Here is a 21,177-nt window from a genome sequence, read left to right as displayed (position 1 = left end):
AAAAGGAGATACCCAACAATAAAAAAATCATGGATTTTACTTTTTTATTCATGCTTATCAATTCTGCAAAGAGCTAAGGGAAAATTGTCTCTATGTTCTTTTTAGAAGTCTTAATATATAGACTCCACTTGCCACAAGCAGACAAGGTGTAAAATATTAAAATAGAGGCAGTGCAAAAGTAAGAACTTCACTCAGAACCAAATACTCTGAGGAGATGCTATCCTCGGTGTCTAGATTAGATAGTCATCTGTGAATTGATGAAGACCTAAGAATTTCTCCCATCAAGGCAGGAGTGAAGCATTCCGGTTTTTCTTTGTGATCTTTCTTCCTCCCCTCCCCTCCCCTCCTCTTCCCTTCTCCTCCCTCCACCCACTTTTTTTTTTAATACAAGGGAGAGCAAGGTTCTGAGGCTGGGGAGGATTCGGGTCTGTATCAGGTGAGGGCACAGCTTTGGTTTTCTCTCATTATGGCTTATTTCCCTGCTCTACTGATAATTTCAGCATGTAGAAAAAACTGGCTGCAACTAAAAATTTGTCTTAAGAAATGTAAACCTTTGAGACCATTTGAGCGTAAACCCAGGCAATTCATAGAAGCTGGGAACAAGCCAGAGGGAAGCTTGGTCCTTTTATACACTCTTTCTGCAGGATTTATTAACATCCTGCAGAAAGTAGAATTCTGATTCTTGTGTTGTGCGTGTTTATAAATTATATTACTGTGTAGATATTAACTAGTTTATATCAATATGCACTAGATTTGAGTTTTCTTATTTATATACATGTTTATATACGTATGTGTACAGACACATCTAAAGTTCAAAGTTTTATACAGATTATTTTATACAGATTTTATACAGATTATTTAATGTTTTTGTTTCTTGCTGTTAACTATAGTTTATAATCTCAACACAACTAAAATTGATAGAAAATGGGGCAAGAATATAGATTTCTATGCTGTGCAGGTAAATTAGTTTTAAAGCAAAGGAAGTTTTGCTTTAAAAATAGAAATGAAGTACTTTTTCTATATTAGAAATGTCTGTAAAACGTCTTTAGGAAATATATACATGTACTATATATATGTGTGTATATATACTGCATATGTATATACAATGAACTTCTGAGTGTCTCTGCTTTTTAAAATGAATGATAGGGACAGGGGGCTTTATGGACACATGTTAATGATAAAGTAATCTGCTGCTTAGAATCATGTATTAAAAATAAGTCCGGGGGCTTCCCTGGTGGCGCAGTGGTTGAGAATCCGCCTGCCGATGCAGGGGACGCGGGTTCGTGCCCCAGTCCGGGAAGATCCCACATGCCATGGAGCGGCTGGGCCTGTGAGCCATGGCCGCTGAGCCTGCGCGTCCAGAGCCTGTGCTCCGCAACGGGAGAGGCCACAACAGTGAGAGGCCCGCGTACTGCAAAAAAAAAAAAAGTCTGGCACACACAGGTGCTGAATTAGCTAATTAATTAAATTAATTAATTAACTAAACAAAATTTCGTTGAGCACTTATTGTGTACCCAATATTCCTGAATCCTGGAAATGAAGCAGTAAAAAACCAGGTAAGACCCCAGTTCTCTGAGCCCTGTTTATGGGAAAGGCAGACAATACAAAATAAAGTTCCAGATAGTAGCAAGTACCATGAAGAAAAATAAAGTCACCTAAAAGTGTTCAGTGTTATGCTGACTGCAGCTGTTTTTCAATGTGATCAAGATAACCACTTCTGAAGAGGTAATATTTAAACAGATTTGAATGAAGTAAGGTGCAATATAAAATCCTGGGGTTGAGCGAACAGTGAGGAGAAAGCAGTTGTGAAGTCTCTGTGGGGGAACAGGCTTAGTGTTTTCAAGAGAAGGCAAGAAGATGCAGAATGGTAAGTGAGGGATAATTTTAGGAAAGTCCAGAGAGTTTGGCAGTTGTCAGATCATGTAAAGCCTTGTAGGTTTCTGTACGGAGTTTGGATTTTCTTCTATTTTATTCAATTTATTCTGTTTGATGAGAAGCTGTTAAAGGGTGTGGATCAGGGGAATGGTGTAACAATACTGAAGATAAGTCCACTATATTATAATAAGCTAGGAGGAAGAGGGATGTGGGTAGGTGTGGAATTGGTGGGCAGCGTTAAGGGTCATCTGCACTGCAGCAGTCCAGTGAGAAATTGTAGTGTTTTGGGTAAGAGTGGTACCATCAGGAGCTTTAAGAACTGCTTAGATTAAAATGGAATACATTTTGAAGGGAGAGCTGATAAAACTTGCTGAGTGATTAGTTGTATATGAGGGTAAGAACAATTATTTCTAAGTTTGTGTCCAGTAGGTAAATGGGCCTCTGAAAATGGCACCTCTATACCTTTTGAGCATGAGGTATAGCATAGCCACTTATAGAGCTGCAGGAAACTGGGAGAAGTATTGGGGGGGGAAATTAAAAGGTCATTGTTGGACAACTTAAATTTGAAATGTCCATTTGACATATAAATGGAGATCTTGAGTAGCCAGTCAAATATCTGAACCTGCAATTCAGTGGAAAGGATAGGGCTGGCAAATTGAAATCAGAAGTCATCTGTTTATAGAAGGTATTTCAAGCTATGAGATTGAATTAGATTACTTGAAAAGTGAGGATGAGTAGAGATATGGTCTGACTGCTGATCTCTGAGTTACTCTCACATGAAGAGGTCAGGAAGAAGGATCTGTAGGTGAAATAGAAGGTCAGGGAGGGAGAGCTCAACCATGTCAGCTGCATCTGTTGGGCTTAAGTTAGATGAGGATTGAGAATTAGACATTGATTTGGCCTGATGGTCATTTATTTGGACTAAAAAGGGTTTTGTTGGAATGGTTGGGCTGAAATTCTCTTTTTGATGGGTTAAAAATGAATGCGAAGAGAGAAAGTGAAGGCAGCATGTGTAACGATAACTTTTATGAGGGGATATTCTTTAAAGGGGAGTAGAAGAGTGAGTTGGTAGCTGAAATAGAGAGTTGTAAGTCAGAAAGTTTCTTTTAAAGTAGGAGATGTTTCAGCTGATAGGGTTGAACCAATAGAGAAGGGAAAATTGCTGAGTCAGTAGAGAATGGATAACTGTAGATACAAATCTTTGAGAAGGGAAGAGAAGATGGGATTTAGGGTACAAATGGAGGGTTGGTCTTGGAAAAGTTCAGGGACAATTTATCTGATATAATAAGGAGACAGATATATGAGTTTTAAGCAGAGAGGGTGGTAGATTTGATTGGGTGTTGATGATGTTCTGTAATTTCTTCTATTTTTTCATTTATTTTTAAAGTCAAGGCAGTCAACTGAAGGTGAAAAGTTAAGAGAGAGGTGTTGGAAATTTCAAATGAGAGGAGGTGTAGAATTGTCATCTGAAAGAGTGGGAGAGTTGTTTCATCGATAAGGAAATATGATGGAATTCCTGAGTGATTTTGTGGGCCCACCTGCCTGTGGACCAAGCAGAAAGCTGGATTTGACTAAGTTCTGCTAGGACTACAAGACTTCCCTTAAATTCCACTGGAAGCTGTTTTAAAGGCTGGAGAAGGGCAATCAATAAATGCTTGAATGACAATTTTTCTACCTCCATTTTCCTTGAATTTTCATATAGTTAACATTTCCAGAAAGTTGACAACAACAAAAATAGTCAGTTTAAAGAATCACAGTTTTCCAGGTCAAATCTGTTAAATAGTAACTAGTCACAGCAGGAGGTATAATTAATTATAAGCTAAGTAAGCTTGCGTGACAATTGATTCAAATATACTCAACTCATCACCAAATATATTCTTCATAGTATTGCTGGAGTAAGCTTTCTCAAATGTAAATTTTGTGTGTGACTGACAAGTGTAAATCATTCGGTGGTAAACTATAGCCTATGACAGTTGTTTTCTAAACAGATGAATGCTAATGGCTCTGGTGACAATGGAGATCCAATGTCTATTGTAGAGTTACTCACACTTAAGGCTGCCTCCTCCTTATAGACTATGTCATAGATTGATACTTTCTTGATCATGTGAGATAGAAATATGAGAACCAAGGACATAAAACAGGGTTTCACAAGTCAGTTATGCCATCTCAAATATGGTCCCAAATATTTCTCAGAGATTATCCTACTGTTCCTAGTCCACTGACTGAAGGTGGGTTCCCTGATTGCCTGAAAGGCCTTGAGCACAAAAAATGCTATTGTGCACTAGCTAGTTAGAATTGCAATTGGCAGTAGGCAGCACAAGGGTACTATCCAGTTTTCAGCTATCTCAGGGAATGTCTAGTGGTTGTAAAAATATGTGCATGTGCATTTGCTTTGGGGATGGTGTGTGGGGTAGTCACAACAGTCACAACATACAAGCCTAACTCCTTGTATGTTTTCCCCAGGGCTGAAACTATGGGTCCATGAATACATTCAGTTACAACTTTTTGATATACAAAAGGATCCAATTCTAAATTTTAAGAAACATACATATTAAAAGAGATGGCATTATTTTTAAAAAGTACTTGAAACAGGGATGTGGCTGCACTTCTTCATTGTATACCCTTAGCCAATTTCTGGGAGAAAGCACACAGACTTAAAAGAACAATAGGCAATAGTCACAGTGGGTTAATCCTTTCTCTGCCTTGAGGCACCAGGGTAGGGGTTTCCCAGCTGCCTCTAGCAATCCCATGTGTGCTGTCCACTCAGCACTGAGGCATCTTCACTGAAGCTCTATGGGAACAAGAATCATATTTTCAAAGTAATTGGTCTTAAGTATAACTTCCAAGTTCTTGGCAAACTAGGAGCTCAAGTATCTGATCACTTTCTACTTCTCTAAATTCTACAATGTAGAGTTTCTCACACATACCAAGTCTTTGTGTCTTTACCCATGCCATTCTTTCTCCTTTGGAATGCCTTCCCTCCTCTACTTTGCTTTATACACTATCTTATATTTCAAGACCAAATATCTATCTCCTCTTATAGGAAACCTTCATAAAAACTCTACCATCTCCATCCCTGTCCCTGCTGCTTTAAATGTCTTCTTGCCTGTCTCATTCCAATAGACTTAAGCTGGACTTCCCCTTCTTACTTAAATACTGCATTTAAATAGGTCTAATAATGTATGTATGCGTATATACGTGTGTGTATGTATATATATATATATTACATGGAAAAAATCCCCCATGTTAGTCTTTCCTACTAGACAACATGTCATTTCAGTGACCTGCCTTTTGATTTTACTTCAACAGCATGTGTTTGCTCTCTAATTAATGCTTATTATCTATTAGAATTGTACCTAAAACAAAAATGTTTATCCTGAGAGAGTATTCTGTACATTTCATGAGGTATTTTCATGCAGAATGTTCTGCCATTTCCTTTGGCTTTTGATGTTAAAAATTATTTCTATTTCAAAAATATTTTTAACTTCCCATGCTGCCACATAGTAAAGCCTTTTTAATTGATATGTTTTATATCATTCAGTTTTAATTTTATTTGTGCCCTAAGTAATTTGTTAAAGCAGTATTTTTAGTAGGAAATCATGATCTATTTTCTGATATACCAACTGACACAAAATCCAGTTCTTCCTAAGTATGGAGACACTTCATTTTATAAATTTGCATATATCTTAATGGTGAGGACATTTTAATATTATGCTGTTTTACTTATTATGAAAAGGTTTTACTCTGAGACCTCTGAAAAAAAGCAAAAAGAAAAACTTTAAGTAGAAAATGATGTTTTGTTTCCTCAGATTAAAATGCATTTAAAAATGTCAAAATAAGCATGCAAAGCCAAAATTAAATCTCTTGGTCATATTTTTGAGAAGTGATGACTTTTTCTATTTTAATTAACTCCCTAAAGAATTTTTAAATGTGGATGTCTCTAACCTAGAGGATAATTTTCAAACAGTTATATATATAATTATTAGCTTTATAATTTTTCTCCATTCCTCACAAAGTCACAATTTTATCAAATACTTATCTTACCCACCCCCCATGAAATGTGTTGTGTTATATAACTTATAAGTTCCAATCTGCCATCCCATTATCTATCATATATCTATCATGGCATATAATTAACTGCTATGATTATTTTGATTTATAAATAATTTTATATAAATATAAAAATACAGAAATATGCACTTAAGTACAGAAATAAGCAATCTGTCAATTTTATTTAATTAGCATAATAACATACATTTAATGTATGTCAGATATAGGTTTCTCTTTATTCTGATTTCAGTATGGGCAAATATAGAAGACCATAAAACCACTGTGGTCTTTGTAAATTTATATGGAAAAATGATAGACTTTTAAAATATGAATGTATGTATAGATATATTTGCACAATAAACTTGAGTCAAATTCATATAGTTATGGATAATGTGAAGGATATATTTTCTATAGAATCAATTTTACAGGTCTAGTTCAGCCATGCTGCTGAACATCTGCATAATATGGTTATTTCTGCTTCTTTTTATAGGGCAGAGACCAATGTGTAAATTATGATTATTAATGATTTTACTACTTGTGATCTCTTTTGAAAACTAAATGGATAAAATTTATATTTTCCTTGCAATTTATGACAAAATGATAAATAAAATTATTTTCTGTATATTCTCATTATTTTGACATAATTTAAAGGGTAATCTTTTCAAAAGTATCTCATATACAAGTTCAGAGATTTCCAAGAGTACACTAGTTAAGGTGTTTCTAGGCGTGTAGAAGCTTTTCAGCCCCCCAAAGTGCCTGATGAGTCCATTTATTTAAAGGTAAAAATCATTAATAGAACACCAGTATCTCTGGGTCTAGTCATAGCTTTTCAACTAACTATAGAAGTCAGTAGTTCTACTTTCTCAAGGACAGTTGTAAAGTGTAGTGTTGCCTAAACTCATCCCTAAGCTCTTTATAGAAAAGAAGGTTCACTGTAGTATATGCATCATCAATGAAGTTTCTGACCTGGGGAAGAGAAGTGAAGCAAAAATGCCCAGGTGAACTGGTGTGGGAATAAACAAGTATTGATTGAGAATGTCAAAGGCAAAAGAAACTTCTCACTGCTCTTCAAAGTTGATTCTTCCTTGTTATTGTGATGGTCAATTTTTTGTGTCAGCTTGACTGGGCTAAGAGATGCCAAATAGCTGGTAAACATTTATTTCTGGGTATGTCTGTGGATGTGTTTCTGGAACAGATTTAGCATTTGATTCAGTGACTGAATAAAGAGACCACCCTCACCAATATGGCCAGGCCCCATCCAGTTTGTTGACCCCGATGGAACAAAAAGGTGAAGGACTGGTGAATTTCCTCTTTCTCTCTCTCCCTTCTTGAGCTGGGAAGTTCATCTTTTTCTGTCTTTGGACATTGGAGCTTCTGGTTTTTGGCCCTTCCAACTCTGAGGCTTATACCAGTGGCACCCTGGTTCTTAGGCCTTAGGCCTCCTACTGGGAGTTACATCATCGGCTAACCTTGAACTGAATTATATCCCCGACTTTCCTGATTCTCCAGCAGGCAGAAAGCTAGATTGTGGGACTTCTCTGCCTCTATAACTGTTTGAACTGATCTCTATAAGAAGTCGCCTCATATATGTATACATCCTGTTTGCTCTGTTTCGTTGGAGAACCCTGACTAATACAGTCATGTCTAAAAATTACCATGATAAATGAGCCTCGTCAATGGTATCAGTTGGAATCATGAAGTTGGAAGGGTCTTAGTAGTCCATCCTCTCTCTAAGAGTAGGGATCACTTCTATGCACTATTTTTCTTGGTGTATAATTTTCTGCAGTCCTTTTGGAAAACAGTTTGTCAGCACTTATGTTAAAAAATGCTATAGCATGATCATTGAGTTATTTCACTTAAGGTACTTTATTCTAAGACTATAGGCCTACTGTGTATTAAAAAGAAAATACTATGTGCTTAAAGATATTTATTGCAAGTTATTAACTAGAAACCAGCAAAAATATCCTTCAGGAATGACAGGTAAATTAAGACATTCTCAAATGAAAGATAACGAAGAGAATTTGTGGCCAGCAGACCTATCCTCAAAGAATAGCTAAGGAAGGGCTTCCCTGGTGGCGCAGTGGTTGAGAGTCCGCCTGCCGATGCAGGGGACACGGGTTCGTGCCCCGGTCCGGGAAGATCCCACATGCTGCGGTGCGGCTGGGCCCGTGAGCCATGGCCGCTGAGCCTGCGCATCCAGAGCCTGTGCTCCGCAACGGGAGAGGCCACAACAGTGAGAGGCCCGCGTACCGCAAAACAAAAAAAAACAAAAAAAAACCCTACATCTAATAATGTACTTAATGGCCAGAAACTAAATGCTTTCCCCCTAAGTTTGAGAACAAGGCAAATGTGTGTGCTCTCACCATTCCTATTTAACATAGTGTTGAAAGTTCTAGCTAATGAAATAAAGCAAAAGAAGGGAAAGAAAAGACATTAAGACTGGAATAGAAGAAATAAAATTGTCCCTATTTATGGATAATATGATGATCTATGTAGAAAATTCCAAGGAATCCAAACAATCAAAAAACAAGATCTAAGAAGTAAGTTTAGCAAGATTGCAAGATGCAAGAAACATGTACAAAAATCAATTATATTTCTGTGTACTAGCAATGAACATGGGACCATAAAATTTTTTAAAAAAATATGTCATTTTTAATTGTGCCCCCTTCTTCCCTCCCTCCCTTCCTCCCTTCTTCTCTTCCTCTCTCCCTTCTTCCCTCCCTTTTTTCTCTCTCAAAATAAATATTTATTTATAAATATAATAAAATTTAAACAGGACTGTGCTGAAAACTATAAAACACCAGTGAAAGAGGTGAGAAAATCTAAATAAATGAAGATGCATACTGTGCTCACAGATTAGAAGACTCAACATAGTGAAGATGTCATTTCTCCCAAATAAAAAGCAGTTTAAGACAATTCCTATTAAAATTCCAGCAAGTTTTTTTTTTAAGACATAGAGAAGATTGTTCTAAAATTATATGGAAAGGCAAAGCAATTGTTTTAAATAGCTAAAACAATCTTATAAAAGAGAAAGTGGTAGGAATCAGATTTCCTGAGTTTAAGACATTATATAGCTGCATTAATCAAGACTATGTTGTATCAGTGGAGGGATAGATACAAATTGATGTAACAGAATAGAGAACCTAGAAATAGGCCTACACAAATATGCCCAACTAATTTTTGACAAAAGTAGAAAAACATTTCAAAGGAGGAAGGATTTCCTTTTCAATTCATGATGTTGGAGCAGTTGGACATCCATGGGCTAAAAATTAACCTCAAACTAAATTTTATACCTTATATAAAATTGAAAATAGATCATGAACTAACATATAAAATGTAAAACTGGAAAACTTTTAGAAAAAATTTCAGAATGTAGGAGTAGTCAAAGAGTTCTTAAACTCAAAAGCACAATCAATACAAGGAAAAATTTACAAATTGAACTTTATTAAAATTATGATATAAAGCCTCTGTTAAGATGATGAAAAGAAAAGCTACAGACTGGAGGAAGATGTTTGCAAACCACATATCCAACAAAGGTCTCAAGTTTAGAATACAGTTGATCCTTGAACAATGCTGGTGTTAATCTGCATTTGACTTATAGTTTGCCCTCTGTATCTTAAGGTTCCTTGGTATCTGCAGATTCAACCAAACACAGAACGTGTAGTACTGTGGTATTTATTATTGAAAAATACCTGTGTTCAAATTCAACTGTATATAAAGATGTCTCAAAACTCCACATTAAAAAAAAGGAAAAAAAGAAACACAAAACAAAAACCCGGTTAGAAAATGGTCAGAAGTCATGAACAGTGTATATAGATGCCTAATGAACAGATGAAAGAAAATATATTCAACATTGTTAGTTAAGGAAATGCAAACTAAAACTACAAGGAATTATCACCACCCATCTGTTGAAATGGCTTTAGCCATTTCATTTATTTTAATAAAATGCAGTGACTATACTGAATGCTGGTGAGGATTCAGGGAGACTGGATCATTCCTGGTGGGAATGTAAAATTTTACAGTCTGTGAATGTAAAGTGTTTCACTCTGTGAAACAATGAGGTATTTGTAAACCTACCATACAACCCAACAGTCACACTCTGGGTATTTATCCCCCCAAATTAAAACTTTTTCTCCCCACACACAAAGACATCTGCATGAATGTTCGTAGCAGCTTTATTCATAACTAATACCTTGAAGCAAGCCAGGTATGTTTCAATAGATGAATGGTTAAACAAATTGTGGTACACCCATACCATGGAATACTACTTAGCAATAAAAAGTAACAATATTGATCCACAAAACAACTTGGATTAATTTTCAGATGATTATGCTGACAGGAAAAACCCTGTCTCAAAAGAGGACATACATATGATTCAACTACTTTTATGTATTATTCTTGTAGTGACAAAATAAAGAAACAGAAAAATTAGTGGTAACCAGGGGTTAAGGATAGTGGTGGGAAGGCAGGAGGCAAGTGGATGTGATTATAAAAGGGAATCAGGAGAGCCGCCTGTGATGTCATTGTGTATCTTAACTGTATCAATGCCAGTACCTTGGCTGTGATATTGTTCCATAGCTTTTCAAATGTTACCATTTGAGTAAACAGGTAAAGTCTACACAGGATCTGCCTGTATTATTTCATGTAACTGTGTGGTAATCTACATTTATCTCAAAATCAGAAGTTTTAATTAAGATTTTTTAAAATCCTCTTTATATCAGAAACAAAGTGGCTTGAAGAAATCATATGAAAATGTTAATAGTCATTTAACTATTACCGCTCATGGGCATTTGAAAGTAAGCTTCATTTTCAGAAGCATATTGACATAGGTAATAACTTTTCAAATAGATTTTTTTAAGTTTAGATTTAGTCAAATCAGGATATCTGCTGCTCATGCAGTCTTAGAACATCAATGCCAATTAAAATCACTGTGACTCAGAGCTGATACTCAACTTTAGAGTTCAGAATTCCACCCCCCCGCCCCAGTTTAGACTGAGCTATAGGGGCCGCACTCACGATAAACTCACATTAACAACAACAAAAAAAACTGATCTAATAATGTTAGATGGAGTATATGCCTTAAAAGTTAGTTGGAATCCTTGTGTTCAGTAAAGAAGTCACCTTTGTTTTGTTCCAAATAGTTTTTTAATTCAAATAAGTAATTTTAAGGATTTTTAAATGAGCATAGAGTTAACACTATAAACATTACATGGTCTTAGACAATATGTAATCTTGGTAAAGTAAATGTCTTATGGACCATTCCTGCCTGACTGGTGTTACTACCCCTGTAATAAGTGGAAAGCTTGGGTTTACCAACTAGTGTTTCTTTCTTCCCATTAGTGCTGGATTAGTACTGATGAATGCATTTTATTAAGCTTTGTAATAATGTTTGTTTTTTACTAAGCCCAATGCAGATCACTGTTTTTTTCTTGAGATTTTTCTCAGATTTCTTCAGTACATCCTGGTTTTGACAATTCAAACTTGTCACCTTGATTGTACTCCCTAACTCGTCATCAAAGAAGCATTTATAAACTATGTGTTAGTTACATTTATTTCTGCTATTAGCTAATGTTACTTGTATGTTGGTATTTATTTTTCTCTTTTTATCAATCTGGGCTCTCTCTCATTGTAGACAATTCTCTTACTAGAAAATTCATAGACTCAAGTGTTTGAAGTGACCTCAGTAACATAGTTTAATCTTTAATCTTTGCTTCAACATCCCTGATTCTGCTTGCCCTTAGATATCTTCAGTAGTGTGAAACCCATCTCATGAGGTAGCCCGTTCCATATTTGGACAGGTTTCCCCATTAGAAAATTCTTTGTTACATTAAGTTAAAAATCTATCAATTTGTAACCCATGGACACTCAGAAGACAGATCCAATCACTTTTCTACATAGTGTGCCTTTGAGTATTATAACCTGGAGCTCTTTCTATTTCCAGAGTGTGTATTTCCATTTTCTCCCCGATTATTTTTCCTATTGCATTACGTGGTTTTGAAGTCTTATTTATTAGCAAACATGAATTTGTCTATATCCCTCTTATATTTGGAATTCTGAATGTAATATAACGATGGGTTCTGACTATATCATATTATATTTTAGTCAGAAATTTCTTAGCCATTGCCCAGTATAGACATGCATTGTATCTTTGTTATTTTCTATTTATTTTATACCTCAAAAGTACAATTGTGTCAAAAGACTTCTAGCATACTAAGGTTTGGTTCTATTCTGTCTTTTAGACTTGTAAATAATGTGTATATAAGGTAATGGGGGAAAAAATCACTCAGTGATACATTTTTTTCCTTTTTTTGTTTGTTTTACCTCATTTACTCTCCCTCGAGTGTATTATGAAGATTACTATTTTTTTAAGCCTCAATATATGTCTAGTCAAAAATCTTACAATCTATCATTTAAATTTAAATTGGATTCCGAAAGTCACTAGATTAAATCTCCTGCTATACTTAGTGAATGAAAATATATGTTAAAGGAGGGAAAGCAGACCATTTTTATGTTTCTAACAGGTTAAATTGGGTACTTGTCAGTGCTCACAATCCAGTTCTTCAGAAGTCTAAAACTGAATTTGAAAGCACCCTGGTCACCTCTGACCCACTGTGGAACACAGTGGTCACAATTGAAGAGGAAGGTGGTGCTTTTCTTTTCGAGAAGAGCCACCTGCAATCACAGGTGTTATCAACAAGCCTTGGAGCTTCAAAGAGCTATTGTATTTTCCTTCAGCCAGCCATTGTGATGACAGCGCTTCAGAGGTTACTGGGCCACTTTTAAACTTTTGTATCTTAAAAACCACAGTAGAAATATATAGGCCACCCCGATTAATCGAAATTATATTTTCTCTCTTGCTGTAATATGATCATAAACCTTCAAAGAGGCCTTTCTTTATGAAGTGTTTATGAGTTACAAGAAACAAGTGTAGGCCTTTTATCTGTAAATGTGACAAATATTCACAAAGATGCAATTGTCTTCAACTAGATATTCCCCTTTCGTCTTTAAGAGACACACTTTTCATAAAATCAACTATTGCCAAAGACTAACAAGTATCTGTGAAACAAAGGAGCTTTGAAATTATTCTTTGATTAGCTTGCTATATCAAAGGTCAAGGAATTGCATCCTTGAGTGGTGGTGGAGAGCTGCGGAAGGATCATGAACAGGCTTGCTCTTGCTGGCTTAGTACTGCTGTTGCTGTAGTGAAGAGAAGGCCATTTTGAACCAGTGGGTCAGACATATAACATGGGGTGTCATAATAGTTGGAAAAAATCAGCAAATTATGATAAGAAGGATTTATACTTCAGAGCAATACTCATTTTTGTGTATAGCCATTATTTTTCTGGACCTTTCTACTTGTTTATGTGCCTCTTTCATTCTCTGCTCACATTTACATCTATATTAAATTTTTATACCCTTTTTTCTCTTTTTTTCTTCATTTACTCCTCATGTAACTGGCTGTGAATGAATCTGAATCACATATTTATGTTAGTGACAAGTCAGAATGCCAAATATGAGCTATTTGTGGCTCTGTTGTGAGCAATTTACATATTTACAGTCTCCAACATCTGCTTTAAAATATTCTAATATTATAATTCTTTCCAAAGTCGGTTTGACCATTAGATATCAACAATAGCGACAATGAAATACATTGTGATGGTAATTGATAAATTAAAACAAACCACCTTTGTGCAAGAGGGCTCTAGAAAAAGGCAAGTTAAGATGTCTAGGGAAGTGGCGCATTGCTGCAAGCTCCATGAACTTCCTGTGATACATCCAAAATTTTATAAACTTCGCTAATATACCAATAATACGGATGATAACAAGAGAAAGCAAAAAACAAAAACAAAACAAAAGAGGAGGGAACAAAAATTAGAAAATAATTTGGGAGGCAGGGAAACATATGGGCTATAATCATCCGTACATTTGCTGTGTCTGTGGATAAAATCTGACTTTAAAGTTTTTTTTGGCTTTGAGAGATGTTTTGGATGGGGGGAAAGTCAGACAGATCTGTACCAGTGTCCCAATCCTTCACTTATCTGTTCAGGTGATTTTGGAAGAATCATGTAAAATCTCTTGTTTCAGTTTCTTCATCTGTAATTAGAGGGTGATAACCCTTAGTGTAAGTGTAAAGAAAAAATTAAACATGACTATATGGATAAAGCATTTGACCCATTATCTATTCTCAGTAAAGGATAGTTTCCTGTTCTTTCTTTATCTCCCCAGAATGCAAACTGCCAGCAGCCAAAGGGGAGAGGGAATCATCCTCAGGAGTTAGCAGATACATCATGACTCTGACAGTTATCGCGTGTTGCTCATTGTTTGGGCGTCATTGAGTATTGTAGTTGGAACTGTTCACAATGACAGTTCTACATGCCAATGAAAAAGCAAATGTCTCAAACCTATTCAGTGGCCTTCAGTGCAGGTTGAAAAAGGTATTGAAAATGTAGTTTGGGAGGGATTTTATGAAAGGGAGAAGATGGTATAGCCCAAATAAGCAGCTTTTTCCTAAATGCCTGATTTAATCAAAGAGTAACATGTAGAATTTATATTTCTTAAATAAAAATCTCTCTCAAGAACAATTTTCAGCAGAAGCACAGTGGATTTAACTAGATAGTGTCTCTCCTTACTTTCCTTTCATACTGTGCAAACGTTTTTTTTGTTTTGTTTTTGGGTTTGTTTTGTTTTGTTTGTTTTTAATGTGATATATCCCATAATCTTTGTATAATAGAGGAATAGACCATAGTGTTTAGGTTGCAGATTCCCTCTTACTGTAAAAAAATAGTTTGGCATGGGAGAGTTTACCACTGATCCAGAAAACCATTGGTGGTTGTATAAGTAGTGACCTGCTGATATTCAGCTGGTATCCGAATTAGTGATTTTCAGCAACAAAAACTGATTTTGGAAAAAGTAGTAGACTTAGTTCCAAGGGACTTGAGGGGCTAATATAAAACTAATCATAGATGAACATGACTATAACATTCCTTGCTTAAGACATAGTTTCTTATATATGATCCCTGGGTGTCCAGAGAAAGCCTCTCAGAGGTCATATTTGATTAAAATCTGCTTGACATTTGAGCTTGGGTTCAACTCGGGCAGAGAATTCCAGGCAGAGATGAGAAGTCCATATGGTTAAGATGAGCTTGATTGTGCTTGAGGAACAGAAAGAAGGCCACTGTAGCTGGCACTTAGTGGAAGGGAGGAAGTCACAGTATTAGACTGGTGCTTGATTGTATCAGACCTTGTAGCCAGGACTATAGAGTGGATTTTATCCCAGGTGAGATGGGACTTATTTAATAGGGCCAGGTCACTCTGACTGGACAGGATTTTGACCTGAAAGTGGGTCATTAATCTCAACCTGACGGCACGCTGTACATTTGCAAAGTGCCTGGGCATTGATAACTATATATATAAAACTCTGGGCGGGTGACTTTGACAATTCATCCTATGTCTTTATATATGAAAAAGAATCCTGAAACCATGGAAATTTAAGATAATTTGGGGACCTTTTAAAAAAGTTAATTTGGGGGCTTCCCTGGTGGCGCAGTGGTTGAGAATCTGCCTGCCAATGCAGGGGACACGGGTTCGAGCCACTGGTCTGGGAGGATCCCACATGCCGCGGAGCAACTAGGCCCATGAGCCACAACTACTGAGCCTGCGCGTCTGGAGCCTGCACTCCTCAACAAGAGAGGCAGCGATAGTGAGAGGCTCACGCACTGCGATGAAGAGTGGCCCCCGCTTGCCACAACTAGAGAAAGCCCTCACACAGAAACAAAGACCCAACACAGCAAAAATAAATTAATTAATTAATAAACTCCTACCCCCAACATCTTCTTTAAAAAAAAAACCTCCCCCAAATAAATCTCTAGGCCCATGTGTTTAAAAAAAGAAAAAGTTAATTTTGTAAGCATAGGCTAAATTCTCAAAATTTTCACCAGATATCTGATATTCTGAGGAGCCTAAGCTTTTATTCCCCAGGACCTGCATCCATTGCAGATGTGAAGTTTCTTCTAATCTATTGTTTTATCTTTTACAAATTTGTCAGTTTGCCTTTTACTTCAGAATATATTTGTGTTTATTTTACTACAGTTAGCTCTTTAAGTTGCTGTCAAGAGGCAGATGTGCATAGTAGCAAGCTACTTTGATTCTGCAGTAAGAAACCTGAGTTCAAATTCTGACTTCAGCACTGGCCAGCTGTGTGGCCCCGTGAAAGTTACATATGGACACTGGTAAAATGTGAGGGTTTTTTGTGTTTTTTTTTGTGGTACGCAGCCCTCTCACTGTTGTGGCCTCTCCCGTTGTGGAGCACAGGCTCCGGACGCGCAGGCTCAGCAGCCATGGCTCACGGGCCCAGCCGCTCCGTGGTATGTGGGATCCTCCCGGACCGGGGTACGAACCCATGTCCCTTGCATTGACAGGCGGACTCTCAACCACTGCTCCACCAGGGAAGCCCAAAATGTGAGTTTTAATTGCAGGGGTTAGCAAACTATGGCCTGCGAGCCAAATCTGGCTGCTATCTGTTTTTGTTAATAAAGTTTTATTGAACTACAGTCATGCTTACTCCTTTACATATTGTCTGTGATCTCTTACAACCTACAACAGCAGAGCTGAATCATTGCGACATAGACTGTGCGTGGCCCACAGAGTGTAAAATGTTTATACTTGGTCCTTTACAAAAAAAGTTTGCCAATCCCTGTCGTAGTGCACACTTCTGAGGGTTATTGTGGGAATTCCATGGAATAATTCACACAAAGCTCTTTGTACAAGGTCCAGCATTTAATAAGCATTCAATATATATTTATAATTACTAGAATTTTTAGAAATTCATTTTGTTTACTTCACAGTAATCAGGTCAAATTGACTCTCATGAAGATGCACCACTGTTTATGTGTATTTCTGTATATCCTTGGGGATAAAATTGCCTAAGTTTGAGAAGTCTGTTTTTTGAGTAGTCATATTTTGGTGATGCTTGCCCATTTCTGCATTAATAACAGTCCTGGTTATTGGAGGTTCTATTTTGCCCACTAATCTGTCCTTGATATGAATATTATAAATTATACATATGTAAAAGTTCTTGGCTATATTACAGCAATATGGGTAGATTGTTAAATTAATCATTGCAGAACCCTTTGAAAATCTAGGCAGCCATGTGCAAATGCAAAATTTATAACTGGAGCAAACAAAAAGAAGCTGATGATTCCTTAAGGATACTGATGTTTTTGTGGTTTCTTTCTTTTATTGTCGTCACCAGAGATTTATCTAACATTTGGGGAAATTTTCAATATTTAATCATAAGCATTTTTATTCCAATGTAGGCTATACGTGGAGGCCAATCTGAATTTGTTCTAACTAGAGGCTGGATATATATATATATTTTTAATTGGGGTATATGTTCAGATGAATGCCCATGTGTGTTAAAACTTAAACAAATTCATGCATTAATAAGGAAATATGATTAGTGAAGAGTTTAATGATTTTACTTTTCATAGTGGTAAACATGTTGTAAAAGGCCCCTAAACAAAGATTGTAAACTGTGGGGAAAAAGGAAGAGGATAATCTTATTTGAGCATCCCAAGTAAATAATTTCTTATTTAGTTTTCTTCGTGAAAATATCTTCCTAAATGCCTACATCATACTAATTACATAGCCACTTTTGTAGGTATCTGAAGTACCTACAAAAGTATATTTAAGTTACATTTATGCCAGTGTAGTCAAGAGTTTTGTTCTTAATTTCCATTTCCTATTTCAATGACTCTGAAAACACAGTTTCCTAAGTAATGTATACTAGGTTTTTTGGGGTTTTTTAACTACTTCAGAGTTAATGTTGGATTTTATTTGAGTTTCTTGGCTTTCTATGTACTTTATTAATTCAGTTCAGGTCAATTTGTTTAAAATTAATTTTACAAAGGTATAGGACATGATTCCTACCACATAGACATTTATTGTTGTGTTGGGAAGACTGGTTACATGAACCAGTTTATCTCCTATTTTCTTTTACACTAATTAAGGAATTGTCAGGAAGATTCTGCAAAGCTTATGCTGAGACTTGAGTAATAGGTAGAGTTTGGATAGGAGAGGAATGGGTAATAGTTCTTATATTTGTTTTTTTTTCGGGAGGGAGGCTGAATGGTTGTGTTTTTGAGTATGTGTGTTTATTTTCCCCTATCATCTAGAATTCTGTGATTGCCTAAAACACATTATTTGATGTAATAAACCTTTAGGTCTGGATTATGTTAGCATATAGTGGAGTGATTCAAATTATTTACTCTGTATCCTGAAGCTCAGAAAACTTTTGATCTTGAATTAATCTTTCACTTTAATAAAAGGTTTATTAAATCCTAAGTTAGAAGGAGAACAAATAATCTAATAACTTCTTGTCAAAGCTTATCACTCTGAGGTTCAGAGAGGTTATGTGCTTATACTGATTTTTACAACATCAGATGGAATAGTTTTCTTGACTCCTAACTCAGTGCTATTTGTGTGTGTGTGTGTTACAAATGCTTCCTTGATGTTCATTACGTGAAATCTGACAATTTTCTTGTAAATTGCATCAAACCAAGGCACTTGCTTTCTTTATTTTTTCAAAATTAGTCAATATATTTATTTATTTAATGATTTCAAGCAACAGCTAGTTTTTTGATGGGCTTTCACTTTTGCCTTATCAATGACAATTTAAAAGGAAGAGAGGCTGACAAGAGAGAAAAGGAAGAGAGAAAAAGAGGTTAGAAAAGAAAAAGGAAAAGAAAGAGAAGAAGAGATCATATGGAGAGCTAGTTTAGGAATTAAGGAGCCACAGAGAGCAAGGGAAAAAAGGAATGGCTTCTTAAAACTGATAGAAAGAGCAAAGTCTCAGCTGAAGGGGGCAATAGTTTGGACAGGATTCAAGAAAAGCGTGAGCCTTAATTGGGAAAGAGACTATAGCATGAAGTGGGAATTTTCCAGAGATGTATCTTGCTAGAAAGAAAATTATCCCAAAGGTATTCTCCTTAAAGAGAAAAATTCTGGCTAATTACTGTGCCTGAGTTCGGGCTGCGGCCACTTCTCCACTCCCACCCCACTGCCGCCCTCAGAGGTGCTGAATCTGGAGGTCTGTGGCTAGCGGTGGGCACAGGTCTCTGTTCTGCAGGATGGGGTTTATTAAAGTTATCAAGAATAAGGCCTAGTTCAAGAGATACCAAGTGGAATTTGGAAGAAGACGAGAGGTTAAAGCTGATGACTGTGCTCAGAAATGCATGGTAATCCAGGGTAAAAATAAGTACAAGAAACCCAAATATAGGATGATAGTTCGTATAACCGAGAGCGATATCATTTGTCAGATTGCTTATTCCATATAGAAGGAGATATGATAGTTTGTGCAGCTTATGTTCATGAACTCTCATGGATACATTGCAGAAAGCACTGATGGTCAACCTGGTGCCTTCACCTGCTGTTTGGATGCAGGGCTTGCCAGAACTACAACTTGAAATAAAGGTTTGGGGGCCCTGAAGGGAGCTGTGAATGGAGGCTTCTCTGTCCCTCACAGTACCAAAAGACTCTGGTTATGATTCAGAAAGCAAGGAATCCATTGCAGAAGTACACTGGAAGCACATCATGGGTCAGAACATTGCAGATTGTCTGTGTTACCTGATTGAAGAAGGTGAAGATGCTTCCAGGAAATAATTCTCTCAATACATAAAGAACAATGTGACTCTAGACACGATGGAGGAGATTATAAGAAAGCTCATGCTGCTGTAGGAGAGAATCCAGTCTATGAGAAGAAGCCCAAGAAAGAAGGTTAAAAGAAGAAGTAGAACCATCTCAGAATGTCAAATGCCCAAAAGAAAGATGGAGTAGCTCAGAAGAAGGCAAGCTTCCTCAGAGCTCAGGAGTGAGCCGCTGGGAGCTGATAAACCAAACCACAATTTTCTATGAAGGTTTTTCAGATAAAGACAATAATAAACTTATTGACCAAGCTAAATAAATAAACAAATAAATAAATAAAATAGAAAAATTCTGGAGAAATGTGATTCAAACATTTCAGAAGTGAATAGCTGAGTATTATATGAGAGGTTCAACCACACAAAATTATCACATAAAAAATGTTCATCTCTTATTTTTTCGTGCTCTCACCTGTTTATTTGATGGCTAATTTAATAAATAGCTTTCCACAAAATCTGATTGTGTTGACTGTATTAGAATTGATTTTTAAAGGAGGTCACATGTTAAAGATTACACTATAGAACTGATAGTATGTAATACAAAGGTATTCTTGCTATGCCTGTCAGAAATGGATTGACAGCTTTCCTGAATTAAATTTATGGTGATTTCCAGTAAGTTTGAATGATATATTGTCCAATTTATCCTGTAGACCTCCACCTTTAATATCACTTTTTTGAGTAGCCTAGCTTCATATTTTCCACACTAGATTAACAGATCCTTTCTCATTATAGTGTCATACTACCATACTTTTCTTTGTGTTATTAATCACTATTGTAATTAAATGCATTTGTGTTATTATTTGTAAAATGTCTGTCTCTCCCGTTAGTCTCTAAGCTCCATGAAAATGGGTGTTGTATGTATTATATTCATGACTGTAACCCCAGCACCTAGCATTGAGCCTGGCACAAAGCGGTACTCAAGAAATATTTGTTGAATGCACCAATAAGTAAACACCACACTACTCCAGAAAAAATAAATGCAGAATTAAAAAATAAGGCTCAAGATGGTGGCCATGGAAGTCGGAATCCTCTAAGGAATGTGTAACAACTCAACTGCTGAATCAACTAGAAAAAAAAAAGCTCATTTTGTTTTGATATTAGCCAAAACGTGCTTATCTTTAAGAATATTTATTTTCAATATAAAAGAATTATAAGTATTATAACACATTGGTCTATTCCAATTTATATTTAATTTACATGTAAACAAATACATTTAAAATCTGTTTATTATCCAATAGATGCTCCCCTTAATCAATCCTTACTATATATCAAACACTGCTAACCACATCATACACATTATCCTATTTAATCCTCTTTCAGGAGTGTGCTGAAATTATCTTCCATTTTACAGTTGAGAAAACTGAGGCCTAGAGAAGTTAAGTACCTTGCCCAAGTTCATACAACTGACATGACCACATGTTGGAGCTATGAGTATGTGGTTTTAAAAAATTATTGTACCAAGGAAATTGCCAAAAACAAAAATTAATTTATACATGGTCATGCTGAATGTAGCACTATCCAATTATACTTAAGAGTTGAGGTTTTGGACTCAAAA

The 21,177-nt window shown here is 36.1% G+C and overlaps 1 protein-coding gene and 1 pseudogene across 1 annotated transcript in view; both read left to right on the top strand.

Moving 5' to 3' along the window:
• GBE1 (1,4-alpha-glucan branching enzyme 1) overlaps positions 1 to 21,177 on the top strand; it is a 291,610-nt gene that overhangs the window by 165,304 nt on the left and 105,129 nt on the right. The gene's annotated exons all lie outside the window — the stretch shown is intronic.
• LOC113618473 (60S ribosomal protein L5 pseudogene) lies at positions 16,470 to 19,811 on the top strand (annotated as a pseudogene).

This window comes from Aethalodelphis obliquidens, unplaced genomic scaffold, assembly GCF_003676395.1.
Source record: "Aethalodelphis obliquidens isolate GAN/ISIS:26980383/991018 unplaced genomic scaffold, ASM367639v1 scaffold1, whole genome shotgun sequence".
Lineage (NCBI taxonomy): Eukaryota > Metazoa > Chordata > Mammalia > Artiodactyla > Delphinidae > Aethalodelphis > Aethalodelphis obliquidens.
This window is presented reverse-complemented; position numbering and strand designations above follow the sequence as displayed.